The sequence below is a fragment of the Eleutherodactylus coqui genome, chromosome 4, assembly GCF_035609145.1.
Source record: "Eleutherodactylus coqui strain aEleCoq1 chromosome 4, aEleCoq1.hap1, whole genome shotgun sequence".
Lineage (NCBI taxonomy): Eukaryota > Metazoa > Chordata > Amphibia > Anura > Eleutherodactylidae > Eleutherodactylus > Eleutherodactylus coqui.
In genome coordinates, this window is record NC_089840.1 from 227,357,966 (window position 1) to 227,370,988 (window position 13,023).

A 13,023-nucleotide genomic window follows, 5' to 3' on the forward strand; every position below is an offset into this window, starting at 1 on the left:
CATCCAGCGCTGGCTGTGATTGACTGAGACGGCTGTCACTCATCCGGCTCAGCCAATCAGAGCAATCACTCACTGGGAGGCGGGGATTTCAATTCCCATCACTAGCAATAGATGCTTTGCTGGCTTGACAAGGGCCCGTCAACCGGCCTGGAACTACAGAGAACAACAGCGGGGACCCCTACGGCACTTGCTAGGGGAGTATGGATTTTTTTCCCCTCAGGTAGTGTAGCTAAGGCATTTAGCGCTGCCAAAAATGTGGTACCAAGTTGTGCCGCGTTTTGGGTAGAGCTGAAACCACTGCCCATTCATTTCAATGGGCAACGCAGAGCAGAAAATGGCCAAAGATAGAACATGCATCGCTGTCAAGGCGCAACGTTGAAGACACTGGGTTTTGACACTTGTGTGAGGAGCCCAATTGAAATGAATGGTAGTGTTGTACAGTGTTTAGCGCAGGGCTGAAAAAGCAGTGCTAAACACTGTATAAAAATGTCTGTGTGAGCGACAGTTGAATCTGTACTGTATCTCTAGAGCAGGCACATCTGCTCCATACAACTGTTTATTTATAAAGCCTCTTTATAAAGTATTTTATTAATTTTCAAACATACTTCCTCTGTGCCCCCATGATCTCTCTCCAAGCACTGCATTGATCGCTCTCCTGTCTCCGTTACTCTGTCCTCTGGCGCTGTGTAAGGAGAAGCAGTCCTGTGCTGCAGACAGCTTCTCTCTTCAGGCCACACCCATTCTCTGCCAGACCCAATGCACTGTCAAGGTCTCAGCGCATTGGGTACTGCCTGTCAGAAGATGATGCACTGAAACCCTGACAGTGCATGGGGTCTGGTAGAGAACGGGCACTGTGAAGGGGAGTAGCCCTATTCAGCACAGAACTGTGTCTCCTTATACAATGTTGGGGAATGAGCAGTGGAGAAAGGAAAAGAATAAAAACAGCACTAAAAGATAGATCAAAGGGGCACAGAAGTATGTTTGAAAAACAATAAAATATTGTATAAAGAGGCTTTATAAATAAACTCTTATTTGAAACAGCTGTGCCTGCACTAGAGAGAACAGAGCAGGCGCAGCTGGATCTTCCTCTTCCACTATGCAGCTTGCTAGTTGAAGGCTGATTTTTCAGCACCATCTTTACCTAGCTGCGTAGCTGAATAAGGGCCTTGTACATAAAATGTACAGAATAGGCTGATAAAGCCTATTGGAAAGAAAATAAATTAAGTGCAGCTACTCTTTAAACCTGCATTGCTAACATGCAATTGTGCATATTTAAATGGGTATTCCAGTTATGCAAAGTTGCTGTCAAATCAATCCTAATCAAAAGTTATTAACGTTTGTAATGTGGTTCTACTTTCAATTTTGTGTCTGTAGCTCTAGAAACCATTACCTTCCCCTGGCATTTGAGAAGTGTTTATTCCCAAGTTGCCCTGGATACGACCTGTAGGCATACCAGCACTACTGGATGGGCTTGCTCAGTAAGAAAGACTAGGCACAACTTTTTTTTTTATCTTCAGCTCCCAAGCCTTGATTACTGACTAATAGCAGGGTTGCACTTAAGGCCCATTTACATGCAACGATTATGGCTCAAAATTTGCTCAGAAGTCATTGTTTTAGCGATAATTGTTGTGTTTAAATGCTCCCATCTTTTACTCTTTGGCTGAAAGATGATTTTTAGGTGAGCATAAAATGCATCGTTCAGCCGGAGAGAAGATAATACAGACCGCATGCTGAGTTTGCTGTCCATGGTCCTATATTCTCCACGGGGAGCGCTGATTACATTGTATTCAGCTTGCAGCCCCACAGCAGAACAACAGAGCTGAATGCAGAGAACAGACCACCCAACATTAGTGTCCATTAACAGTTTATGTAAAACTATCGCTCAAAACAATTATTTTTGCCTGTAAATGGGCCTTTACTGAGGATATTTACAGCAAGAAAGTACAGAGGAAAATGTGGTAAATGTAGTTTCCAATTGCATGTCAGCAGGGATGTGGCCACCATCTTGGAAAATACTGATATGGGGAAACATCAGAAATGCAGGACAGGATAGAAAGTTAATGGTTGCTTGATTTATACCCATAAACAGCTGTGCATAAACATGGCACAAACACCCTTCATATATGGAATTTTGGAAAATTTGTTCAGAATACCCCTTTAAAGACCAGGACCACCACCTGTAAAAGTACAGTAGGTAGACTTTAAAAAGTCAAGTATTGGAGCCAAATGCGTTTCTACTTTGAAAAAGGATCAATTTACATTTAATGGATGAGTCATATTCTTTTCCTAAATACATTGAGTGTATTAAGTGCATTCCAAGTTCGCTAGATATTCTTCATAGCCTAATCATAAGAAATGATGGATAAGAATCTAGTTTCCCTACAACAAAGGCTGGGATTGCCCGCTGACAAACACTCCAGCATGTCTAGCTTCTAACAAAGCCATGCAGATTTTTTTTTCCCTTCAGAATAATCCCGCCAACTCAAGTAAAGCTACTTTTTAATGCCCAGTACTCCTGAGGCTTTATTCTTCCTTCTCCTGTCAAATCGTGTTTATTACTGATGCCAATCCTGCTGTAACTGAATCACCACTAAGTGAACCAGCAGATGTTGGAGACCTGAGAAGAGACTGAGTAAGATAAGAAAGCACGGTTTTATTTTATCATGCAGAATTTATTGGCTCCTGGTGAAATTGGTCCTAGTCTCCCCTTAGACGAAAATGGAAACAGGATTCCTGCATTAGAACAAGATATGAAAAGACAGAGATATCACGTTTTCTGCTTTTATGGTAACTATGCACTATATGTGACAACATATGTCAATATTTAAAACTACAGTCAAGGGCATATCTTATGAAGGCCGCGGTTGCATTTACACCTTTGTCCACCTTGGCTTTGCATATACTATATCACTTGGTTCCAGAGGCGTAACTTGAAGCTTCTGGGCCCTATGCAAAAACTGTGACGGGGCCCCCAACTATAATGCTTTATTCATAGTACTGGGCTCCCTATATGGAGAACTGAGGCCTTATGGACCCCCCAAGGCTCCTGGGCCCAGGTGCAACCGCATCCCCTGCATCCTCTATAGTTACGCCCCTGCTTGGTTCTTTCCTTATCACCTGCTCATTTTTGGAGAACAAAAAAAGCGCAATCCCTGCTATTGAATGACATTTCACAATATTGCACAACCTAACACTACATGAAAAGTTGAGTCACTTTGTAAATGCTTTACTTTACTTATCTTGCTCAGCTTTGAAGTGCTCCCCACTCCTCTTGCAGCATGCTACTAGTAAGGGCTTATGCAAGCACTCCATGGGACCATGATTCTCCTTTACAGTCCTCTGCATTTGTTTCTATTAGTTTTTCCATCAATGTAGCAGAAAAAAACATGGTTAAGGCTCTATCAGATATATTGTGGTGGTATTCTCCATAATACAATGTTGTACAAAGGGCATATTCCGCATCCCTGCGCATTTGAGGGGGTTATTTTATTTAGTGGGTAGCATTTTAAAATTTACTTTTTAAGTCGGATAACCCCTTTAAAGGGATTACCCCATGAAAAGAATTGATCTCTCTTTACAGTATAGGGGCTTCATATCTGATCAGTGAGGGTGCATTTGATGGGAACTCCACCAATCATGAGCGACCCAAGTGTCCCAAAGTAAATGGAAAAGTGGTCATGCATGTGCACTACCACTCTATTTAGCTCAATGGGATTGCCAGAGATAGCCAAGTACAAGCTCTAGGCTATTTCCGGCAGTCCTGAAGAAAAGAATAGAATAATAGTAAGCATGGTTGACTACCACTGCTTTCATTCAGGGACACTCGTGACCTCTGTTCTCGTGATCGGTGAGGAAACCAGTGGTTGATTACCACTGATGAGATGCTTGTCCAGTGAATGGGCAGTGAGTTTTTTTGTGAGAAAACCCCTTTAATGCAGACAACTGTATTATTGAGTTCAATGGTAGCTACATAAATCTCTATTTAGCAAGCTCCCTCTAGTGGTGGCTGCAAATAGCCAGAGTTTTGTTGTTTAAATCTATGGCTGTGTGAAGAGAAGCAGGGGATTTGACCCCTATGAAGATATTAATATTCTCACACAAGAATTTAAGGCTAGAAAAGTAATGAGGTTCAGAAGTGGACTCAAACTTTAAAGGGATTGTACCAAGTTTAACTTTTATTACCAATCTACAGGAAGGGTGACAAAAGATTAATTGTGGTGGTCTTATCATTGAGACCACCATCAATCCAGAAAACGAGGGTCCCTCTTACCTCCTCACTGTGGGCTCGCTATATCCCCCTCACGGATTAGGCTTTTATCACCTATCCTGTGCATAAATGATAAAAGTTGATCTTGGTGCAACCCCTTTAACCCTTTTCAATCCACTGTCTGATGTCTAAAGACATTATGATTTAAGGCTGTGCAGCTCTGATGTTGGAAGACGTCCGTCTGAGTTCTTTTACTGTATATTGCCAGCCTCTCTGCTGTCGGAGCCTATCCAACGTGTCACCTCATGCAGTACTGGCTTTAGCCAGCATGTAGCGCTGTTGTATAACAGCAGAAAAAGAGTAAGCCCCCAAGGAAAACCAGAATACAAATTGGATTGGAAAGGGTTAAAGGGGTTTTCCCACTTCACAAAACCTAAGACTATGCAGTGATTTAGTACACGACAGTTAATTTTTCGATGGAATGTCCTACCTGTTTGTAGGTTTGGCGCTCCCAGACATGATCATGGGACTCCAGGTCAGTTTCGGGACTTCTGCAAATTTTAGGAGCTCTGGCAGGCCAATGTATGCCATGTCACTGGTGATGTCACGTTCATTGCCTGGCCGGATGATCTGCTGGGTAAAAATCGTTGGGCACGTGCAGTGAGAAGCATGATGCCACATGTGAATTGTAATCGCTCTATTTCAATATTACCTTATTGCGCTTTGGTCTAGCTAGGTCAGTGACCTCTACAGGAGCCGTAAACTGGTGTCAGAGAAAGAAACCACAGCAAATAAATAAATAATAATAATAATAATCTTTATTTGTATAGCGCCAACTTATTCCACAGCTGTTTAAAAATCGGACGATCGGTGGAAATAGCTGCATGGGGTTTGAAAAGCTATGAGATGGTAATGGAACTATTCAAAAACTTTAGTAATGACATGTAAGCAGCTTAAAAAAATCATTATAGAGTGGGAAAACCACTTTAACTTTATTTACTTAACCCTTTCCAATCCACTGTCTGACCTCTGAAGACATTATGATTTAAGGCTGTACAGCTCCGATGTCGGAAGACGTCCGTTGGGGTTCTCTTACTGTATATTGCCAGCCTCTCTGCTGTCGGAGCCTATCCAACGTGTCACCTCATGCAGTACTGGTTTTAGCCAGCATATAGCGCCATTGTAAAACGGCAGAAAAAGAGTAAGCCCCCTAGGAAAACCAGGATACAAATTGGATTGGAAAGGGTTAAAAGCACAAAATTGTTTTCATGTCCTCTATCAATTCTCATCTGCATATATTACATAATAGAAGGTTATAACTATTATGGAGATAGTCTCCTCTTCTTGTTCAGGGCTATAACACAGCATAAACTAGAAAGTATATACTACAATGTTAATTGCATCATTTCATGTGTACTTACCAAATCTATCAGTCCTGTGTGTATTATACACCAGTCTACCACAGCTATAGCATTGTCTTTCATATGATCCCGGATAGGAAGCAGTATTACAGCACAGTCCCCGGTGGATACTTGATCTGCTTAGACTGTATGTGTAAGCAGTGGTTTGCTTTGCTGGCCTCTAAGCAGAATTTCTGCAGTGTGGAAAGTCTTGTGCATGGGTTTTTGCAGTCTCACACTCATAAGAAAATAGGAAGACAAATAATAATTGGTCTCGGTGTGAGTTTGAAAACTTGACATGCTAACAAGATTTGCCGGCTAATCAATTCTAATCCTCGTGCGGAGTTGCCCTGCTTCTTTCACTCGAACCAAATAAAATTATGTCAGCTCAAGAAGAGAAGGCATTCTACTTAGCTGAAGCCTCATCTTCTCCGTTATACACTCTGAGAATTAATAAAGAGGTGTGTTGAGCTGGCATTGCTCAGACTGGATGCTGTATACCATCAAAGCCAATATCAGGCTGATAGTTATTTCCCAATAAAGGAGTTATTAAAGTTAAAGGGACATTTCCATCTTAGAATTTTATGACCTTTCCATAGGTTATGTCATTCTTTGGGACCTGTACATATCTCCTGCTTTGATTACAGACACAGCCAAGTGGACTTTGCTATGCTGTTTCCATAATTCTCATAGAAGTCTATGGCAATTATGCAAACAGTGTAGCACAGTGACTCGCTGTGCTACACTGTTTGCATAATTCCCATTGACTACTATAGCAGAAAAGGTGTAGCCCAGCAATGCTCATCTGTGTCTGTTAGCTCAACCACCCAGCTACCTCATATTGAATAGAGCAGTGGCAATCTACAGTCCTCCCATTGAAATGAATGGAGCTGCTTCACGCACGAGCGACCTGCTCACCATTCATGCAAGGACCTTTGGGATTCTGTTCTCAGGATGGGGTCCCTGCAAACTTTACTTTATTGATCATAAAGTTATAACTTGGCACAACTATTGGTCTGCTGTGTGTGTATATATATATATATATATATATATATATATATATACACCAGTCCCTATACAAGAGAAAGCTGGTATCCCTTCACTCTAGGGTTTTGGTTTTCCTGCATGCCTGTTATATGTGTGAACAGGGTCTTATCCAGTGTCTGTGCAGGTAGGTGACCAGACATTAGGTGTGGACAGTCCTGTTCTGTGTGTTCTCTCTTGCATGTTAGCCCTAGGGTGTTGATGTGAACTGTGCCCTGTCCTGCTGGGTCGATTATCATCTCTGGGCTAGTTAGGCCCTTAGGTTTCAGTAGGGGGCCGCCCTTATTAGGGTGATTGCCCTGCTTGCAGGCAGGGTTCTGGTGGATGTTTTTTCGTTAGAGTAGGGACCTGCGAGACAATGAGGAACCCTGAAGTTTGGGCTCCGTGGGCTTAAGTGACTTGGCCAATTCATGAACCAATACCTTGTACTTTCTATAGTAGTTCAATCTGTTATTTGTGCAGGTATGCAGGGTGAGTGTTTTGGTAATTTGTCAGTCCTTATGTCTGTCTGCGAGTCTTGTATGCAGTTCACTGTCCCTTTGGTCCCTTTGGTGTTGCAGCCAGCGCATCTTGTTTGAATGCGATACTGCTCCTGCGTCTGTCCTGCGGCAAGGTGTGCCCGGTGGATGTGACGTGTAGAGGCATGTGATGAAAGCTGCAGCCCAGCAATGAATCCTATGATTCCAATAGCTTAACTACATCGATACCATGGTCAATAGTGACCAAACCAACTAAGGAGCTTAACAGAGTTGAGGTGATATTGCAAAACATTATAAACATGATCAACTAATCATACCTTCAAGTTTAATGAGATTAAAAACAAATGGAGTGTAGCCATTGTTTAATTTTTTTAAATGTATAGAATATATGATTCTAAGTATTTTTGCAATATTTTTAATTAGCCTATTCTGTACATTTTTGCTAAAAAAATCTCCAACTCAGCCCTGCAGCTAGAGAAGCGTTGCTAAGGAATTCTGTCTTCAGCTAGCTGCATAGCTGAATACAGACCTTTGTTCTTCACTATACCTGCAATGTCCTTACCATACTTTATTGATAATTACTGATCTCTATTTTATTGATATATGTAAATATTTCCCCAATAACTAAGTGTTAAAATCTTTTTGCCTCTTTTGTTATGTCACCCCTAGCACTATGAAAAGGAGAAGCCATCCCATCTTGTGTTGCAGACAGCTTCTCCTATTTACTCCACCGCTGGGCATGATGCACTGTACATAACTGGACACAGGTGGACGTTCTTAGGGGGACTCAGAAGAACACCAGGGGGTGCCAAAGCAAGAATGTAACAGTAGTATCTAGACAGAGGAGTTGTTTAAGAATAATTCCCTTTGGAAAATAGTTACGTTTTGGTGATCTAACAGTAAAATATCTACTATTTAATAGCATTTTAAATAATTTCTAAATGGCCCAATAAGCATTAAAATTGTATTAAGAGTTAAACAGGCTATTTGCTAATATAGTGCAGATGTTTCCTACAAGCTGGAGACACAATTTATGCTTCAACTGAAACACACAAGATAGGAAAGATCTCTGCCAGTGAAGTAAAGACAACCTTACATCTGCATAGTAGCGAAGATAAACTATTGAACTGTGCGGAAAGTAGAGAATGTCCTGAAGGGATTAAATATGTCTCTTTGAATTAAAACAAATCCAGTTTTGCTTTTCCTTGTAGTCAAGACTTTCATTTTAAGTTTATACTAAAATATATTGTTTATGCATTTCATTCTCCAACAAAATGTTATCAATTATAAGAACCCATCAATGATCCTGATACTCATTATTGCCTTCGCTAATATTAAAATAACCATCTATTAAAATACTTAGGCCTTAGTCAGACGGGCGTTTTTTGCCGCGATTTGCGGATCGCATGACGGATGCGCATCCGCAAATCGCGTGACCGGTGCGCGCAAGTCGCCCGAAAATCGCCCGAAAATCTGCTCCTAGCCGCGTTTCATTAGAAACGGGCCGGAGCTGTCCAGCGCATTGCATTCAATGGAGACGGCAATACAGCCGTCTCCATTGAAAGCAATGCGCTGCGGGCGAGCCCGGGATGAATTGTCGGTAAGGGCTTAAATATATAAGCCCTTACCTGCAATCCATCCTAAAATGTGTTAAAATAAAAAAAATTGCATTCTCACCTTCTGCCTGCAGCTCCGGGCAGCCGTCCTGCAGTGGGTGTGAAGGGGGTGTGAGTCAGACCTGCCCCCTGATTGGCTCAGCGCTGAGCCAATCAGAGGCATGCCTCACTCACACCCATTCATGAATTCATGAATGGATGTGAGTCAGACCTGCCCCTGATTGGCTCAGCGCTGAGAGGCAGCAGTCACTCACCCATTCATGAATTCATGAATGGGTGTGTGAGTGAAACCGGCCTCTGATTGGTCAGGCTGTGACCAATCAGAGCAGATCATTCAGCAGGCGGGGATTTTAAAGGCCCGCCGGCTGAATAGTGCCGCGAAGCAGTTCAGGAGAACTGACAGCGGCCGCGGCTGGACTCCGGCTGCAGCGGAAAGGTGAGTATACAATTTTTTTTAATTTTAACACATTTTAGCATGAATTGCAGGGAAGGGTTTATATATTTAACCCCTTCCCGACAATTAACCCCGCGCACGCCGGCAGCCCATTGCTTTCAATGGAGCGGCTGTATTGCCGCTCCATTGAATTCAATGGGCAAACATCGTTCTTCTCTGCCACAGCTGTTACAGCTGTGGCAGAGAAGAATGATTTGTCTTCTATATGTTCTCAATGGGGTCGGCGCTGCTGCCGCCGGCCCCATTGAGCGCATATACAGAAGCGAACAGGAATCGCAGATCGCAGATAGGTGCGATCTGCGATTTTTTGTTCTATAATTTTTCGGACGAGCGCATACAAAGCGCTCATGTGTCCGATACCATTGCGAAGCAATGGTTTTAAAAAATCGCCGGACGCATGCGCATGCGCAAATCGCGGCAAAAAACGCCCGTCTGACTAAGCCCTTAAAGTGTAAGCTAAACCCAATTTTGTCGCGCCGAAACGTGTTTTTTTTTGTTTTTTTTTCCATAGGCCCAACGTTCAGCGCAGGACAACCCCAAAGGATGTGTTAAAAAAAAATTTTTTATTACTTACCCGAATCCCCGCTCTGCGACATCTTCCTTCACCAAGATGGCCGCCGGGATCTTCACCCACGATGCACCGCGGGTCTTCTCCCATGGTGCACCGTGGGCTCTGTGCGGTCCATTGCCAATTCCAGCCTCCTGATTGGCTGGAATCGGCACACGTGACGGGGCGGAGCTACGAGGACCAGCTCTCCGGCACGAGCGGCCCCATTCACCAGGAAGAAGACCACACAGCGCAAGCGCGTCTAAAAAAGCAAGAAGACATCAGAATTAGACGGATCCATGGCGACGGGGACGCTAGCAACGGAGCAGGTAAGTGAATAACTTCTGTATGGCTCATATTTAATGCACGATGTATATTACAAAGTGCATTAATATGGCCATACAGAAGTGCTGAACCCCACTTGCTGCCGCGAGAGAACCCCTTTAAGCTCAAGAATAAAGTAGTCTGCTTTTGAGCTCCCTCTAGTGGCGGCTGCAGGTAGCTAGCCTGCTATCTTTTAATTCTATGTGTATTTTGGCGGACGTGCTGCTCTGTATCAGAAAAATGAAGCTTCTGGCTGTTAAATTATTATTAAAAATAATGAATCAATACAATTTTTTTTACCTAAAACTGACATGGTGATAAAAAGACTAATTTTAAGCTTATGCCGCTAATAGCAAGATGCATTCATGTTCTTGTTAAGGAGTGAATTTATTGTTTATTTTATTCTGTACTGTAGAACCACAGGAATACGCATGAGAATTTTTCATATGTTTGCATCAGTTCTCACTAGTTTTCATCAGTTCTTTATTTAATCTGTCATCCTCTGACCTTGATGAATAAAAATACAGATTATGATGGATCATGCAAAAAAAAATCAGAGGATAATAAAATTGCTGAAAGCTAATACCCTATAGAAATGATTGGGATTGGTACATGTATCATGATTGATGCGCAAGGCTGGAACAAGGTATTTTTGTGTCTCAGGAAGATTAATTTGCAGCACAACTCACTAAATCAATTCAAAACTACTTGACTTCAAAACTAATCGCACAATCAGGGACAGGTGTATACTACCACTATACAAACACCAATACAACCATACAGTGCCCATATAGTGGTCGGAAATCAGTTCTGTACAGGTGAATGGGAGTGCATCATAACCCTGCAAACTATACACAAGAATACAGCACTGCAGTCACAAGTAGACTACAAAACAATTACATTTAGTGATTCACAGGGGAAGCCTTTTCTGATTGGAGTCATTCTCATTTCTTTTCTCCTCCATTTGACCCATACCACCATGACAATAATGACTGACTGTACTGCAAACTGTATCCAACCCCACACCAGATACCTTAAAACTAATAAGACCCATGAGCAGACCTCCAATTTAAAGTGGTATTCCTATTAGTGAAGAGTGATTAGTGGAATAATCGATTCATGTTGATATCGGGCCAATTTCATGAAAATCGGTGAATTGGGATGTCCCACATATGTTTTCCTAGATCAAAAATTGTGCCAACGAAGACGGCAGGTGTGCTGCTTGTTTGAAAAGAAATGTCATAAATTTTACAATTACAAATTCTACTAGGTGAACACAACACTCAAGCATGGGGATGCTCAAAGGAAGAGCTATACAGCTACCAAATATTGTGCCAAGGAATACCTGCATGGTTCTTGTTTTAAAAGCAAAGTCTTAAATCTAACAAGGACACATTCTGCCAGAGGAACACAACACTTAGGCACAGGCCTCCTACTCCTCCTCCAAAGAAAAGCAGTAGAGTTACCAAAAATTATAGCAAGGGAGACAACAGGTGGGGTGCTTGTTTTAAAAGCAATGTCATAAAGTTTGTAAAGGACAAATTCTACCAGGTGAACAGAACAGCCAAGCAAGGGCCTTCTCCAAGGAAAAGCTGTAGAGCTACAGCGGTTTACAATGCTTTACAAATTTTTTGTGTTGGGGAAGGCGGAAGAGGCAACATGGCAAAAACAAGAGTTGAGCATCAGCAGTTCCACCACCACAGCACCTTGTGGGCAAAGTGTACTCCTCATTGAAACATGAGAGCTGTAGCTCTGTATTTCCATATTTTCCATTTGTGGGGGGGAGTTGGAGGAGGAAGCATGGCAGAAGCGGGAGGAGAGCAGCAGCACTTCTACCATCACCAACAGCAACAGCACAGTGGGGTCTTTGATATGTCAGTAAAATTTTCCAAAGTGCACTTTGTCTGCTTTGCTGCTATATATACGTTGACAGCAGCAGAAATATACCTCTTTCAATGTACAGAAAATGTTTCGTATAGGCATATAAACATGATGCAGCTTCTTTTTCTGCTTCCTACAATTGAACCCTGTTTAAGTTCTTTGCTGATATACAAGCTTTCACACACCCAGCATCAATATGTCTTCTGTGGAATATCTGTCCCTAACAACAGACCACATTTTATATAGGCAAATGAAAATGCAGAAGCTTACAAATACTTATGCACAGATATACACTAGTTGAGCCAAATTCTTTTTTAGGTAGTAAAATACCTCAAACCTACTTTTTACTCCATATTCAGCATATACGGTATGCCAGGAAATGCTTTTAATGGATAAGTGTATGGCCGCAATATATGCAACTGTGAATACCATACACACCAATACACGTATTTGTGTCCATGTGTTATGTCTAAACTCCTGGGGAAAAAAAATCCAAAATATGCAATGCCCAAGGAATGATGCGCTACATCTAGTCAGAATGCCCGTTGCTTTGCCCTCTGTATTGTACATCGGCTTCTTTTGCCCCTAATGAAGAGGCTTCTTAGGTATGTTACTGTTGCTAGGATTAGTGTCCCTAGATACTAGAAGTCTACTGTTTTTCTGTTATTAACTGAATGGGTAGTAGAGGTTCATCATTTGATGGGAATGTAAAACATTTTAGCCAATTGTAATGGTAATACTGACAAGCTCCTTCGCATATGGATTAGATAGACTGTTTAATGACAGCAATTCACTATCCCGGACAGCTGGCAGTCATCAACCTAAATCTATCTATCTCTATCTCCTTCCTTTCCCAGGAATGGTTAAGGCCAGCTTAGGGAACTGAAATACAGCATTGGTAGGTGTTGCTACACTAGTGCTTCCCTGCACTCTGGGTCTCTCTCTCCCTACTCCCCCTCCTGGCAGGGTATGGGACTGGAGGAGATGGGGCCTCCGGTACTCATATTCTGAGCGGCTGAACCGCTTACACTGTAAAGGAGGGTGCACCCCCTTACACGCACACACACACAT

General features: G+C 42.3%; 1 long non-coding RNA gene across 2 annotated transcripts; it reads right to left on the reverse strand.

The window, feature by feature from the left end:
• Positions 1-2,646: 2,646 nt before the first annotated feature.
• Positions 2,647-5,781, reverse strand: LOC136624880 (uncharacterized). Of its 2 annotated transcripts, none has more exons than XR_010792470.1 (3): positions 5,629-5,781; positions 4,698-4,837; positions 2,647-2,733 (listed from the first exon to the last, which is right to left on the reverse strand). It is a non-coding gene; the product is annotated as an uncharacterized lncRNA (long non-coding RNA). The 2 variants fall into 2 exon arrangements; XR_010792469.1 differs by having other exon boundaries at positions 4,698-4,840.
• Between the last annotated feature and the right edge of the window lie 7,242 nt (positions 5,782-13,023).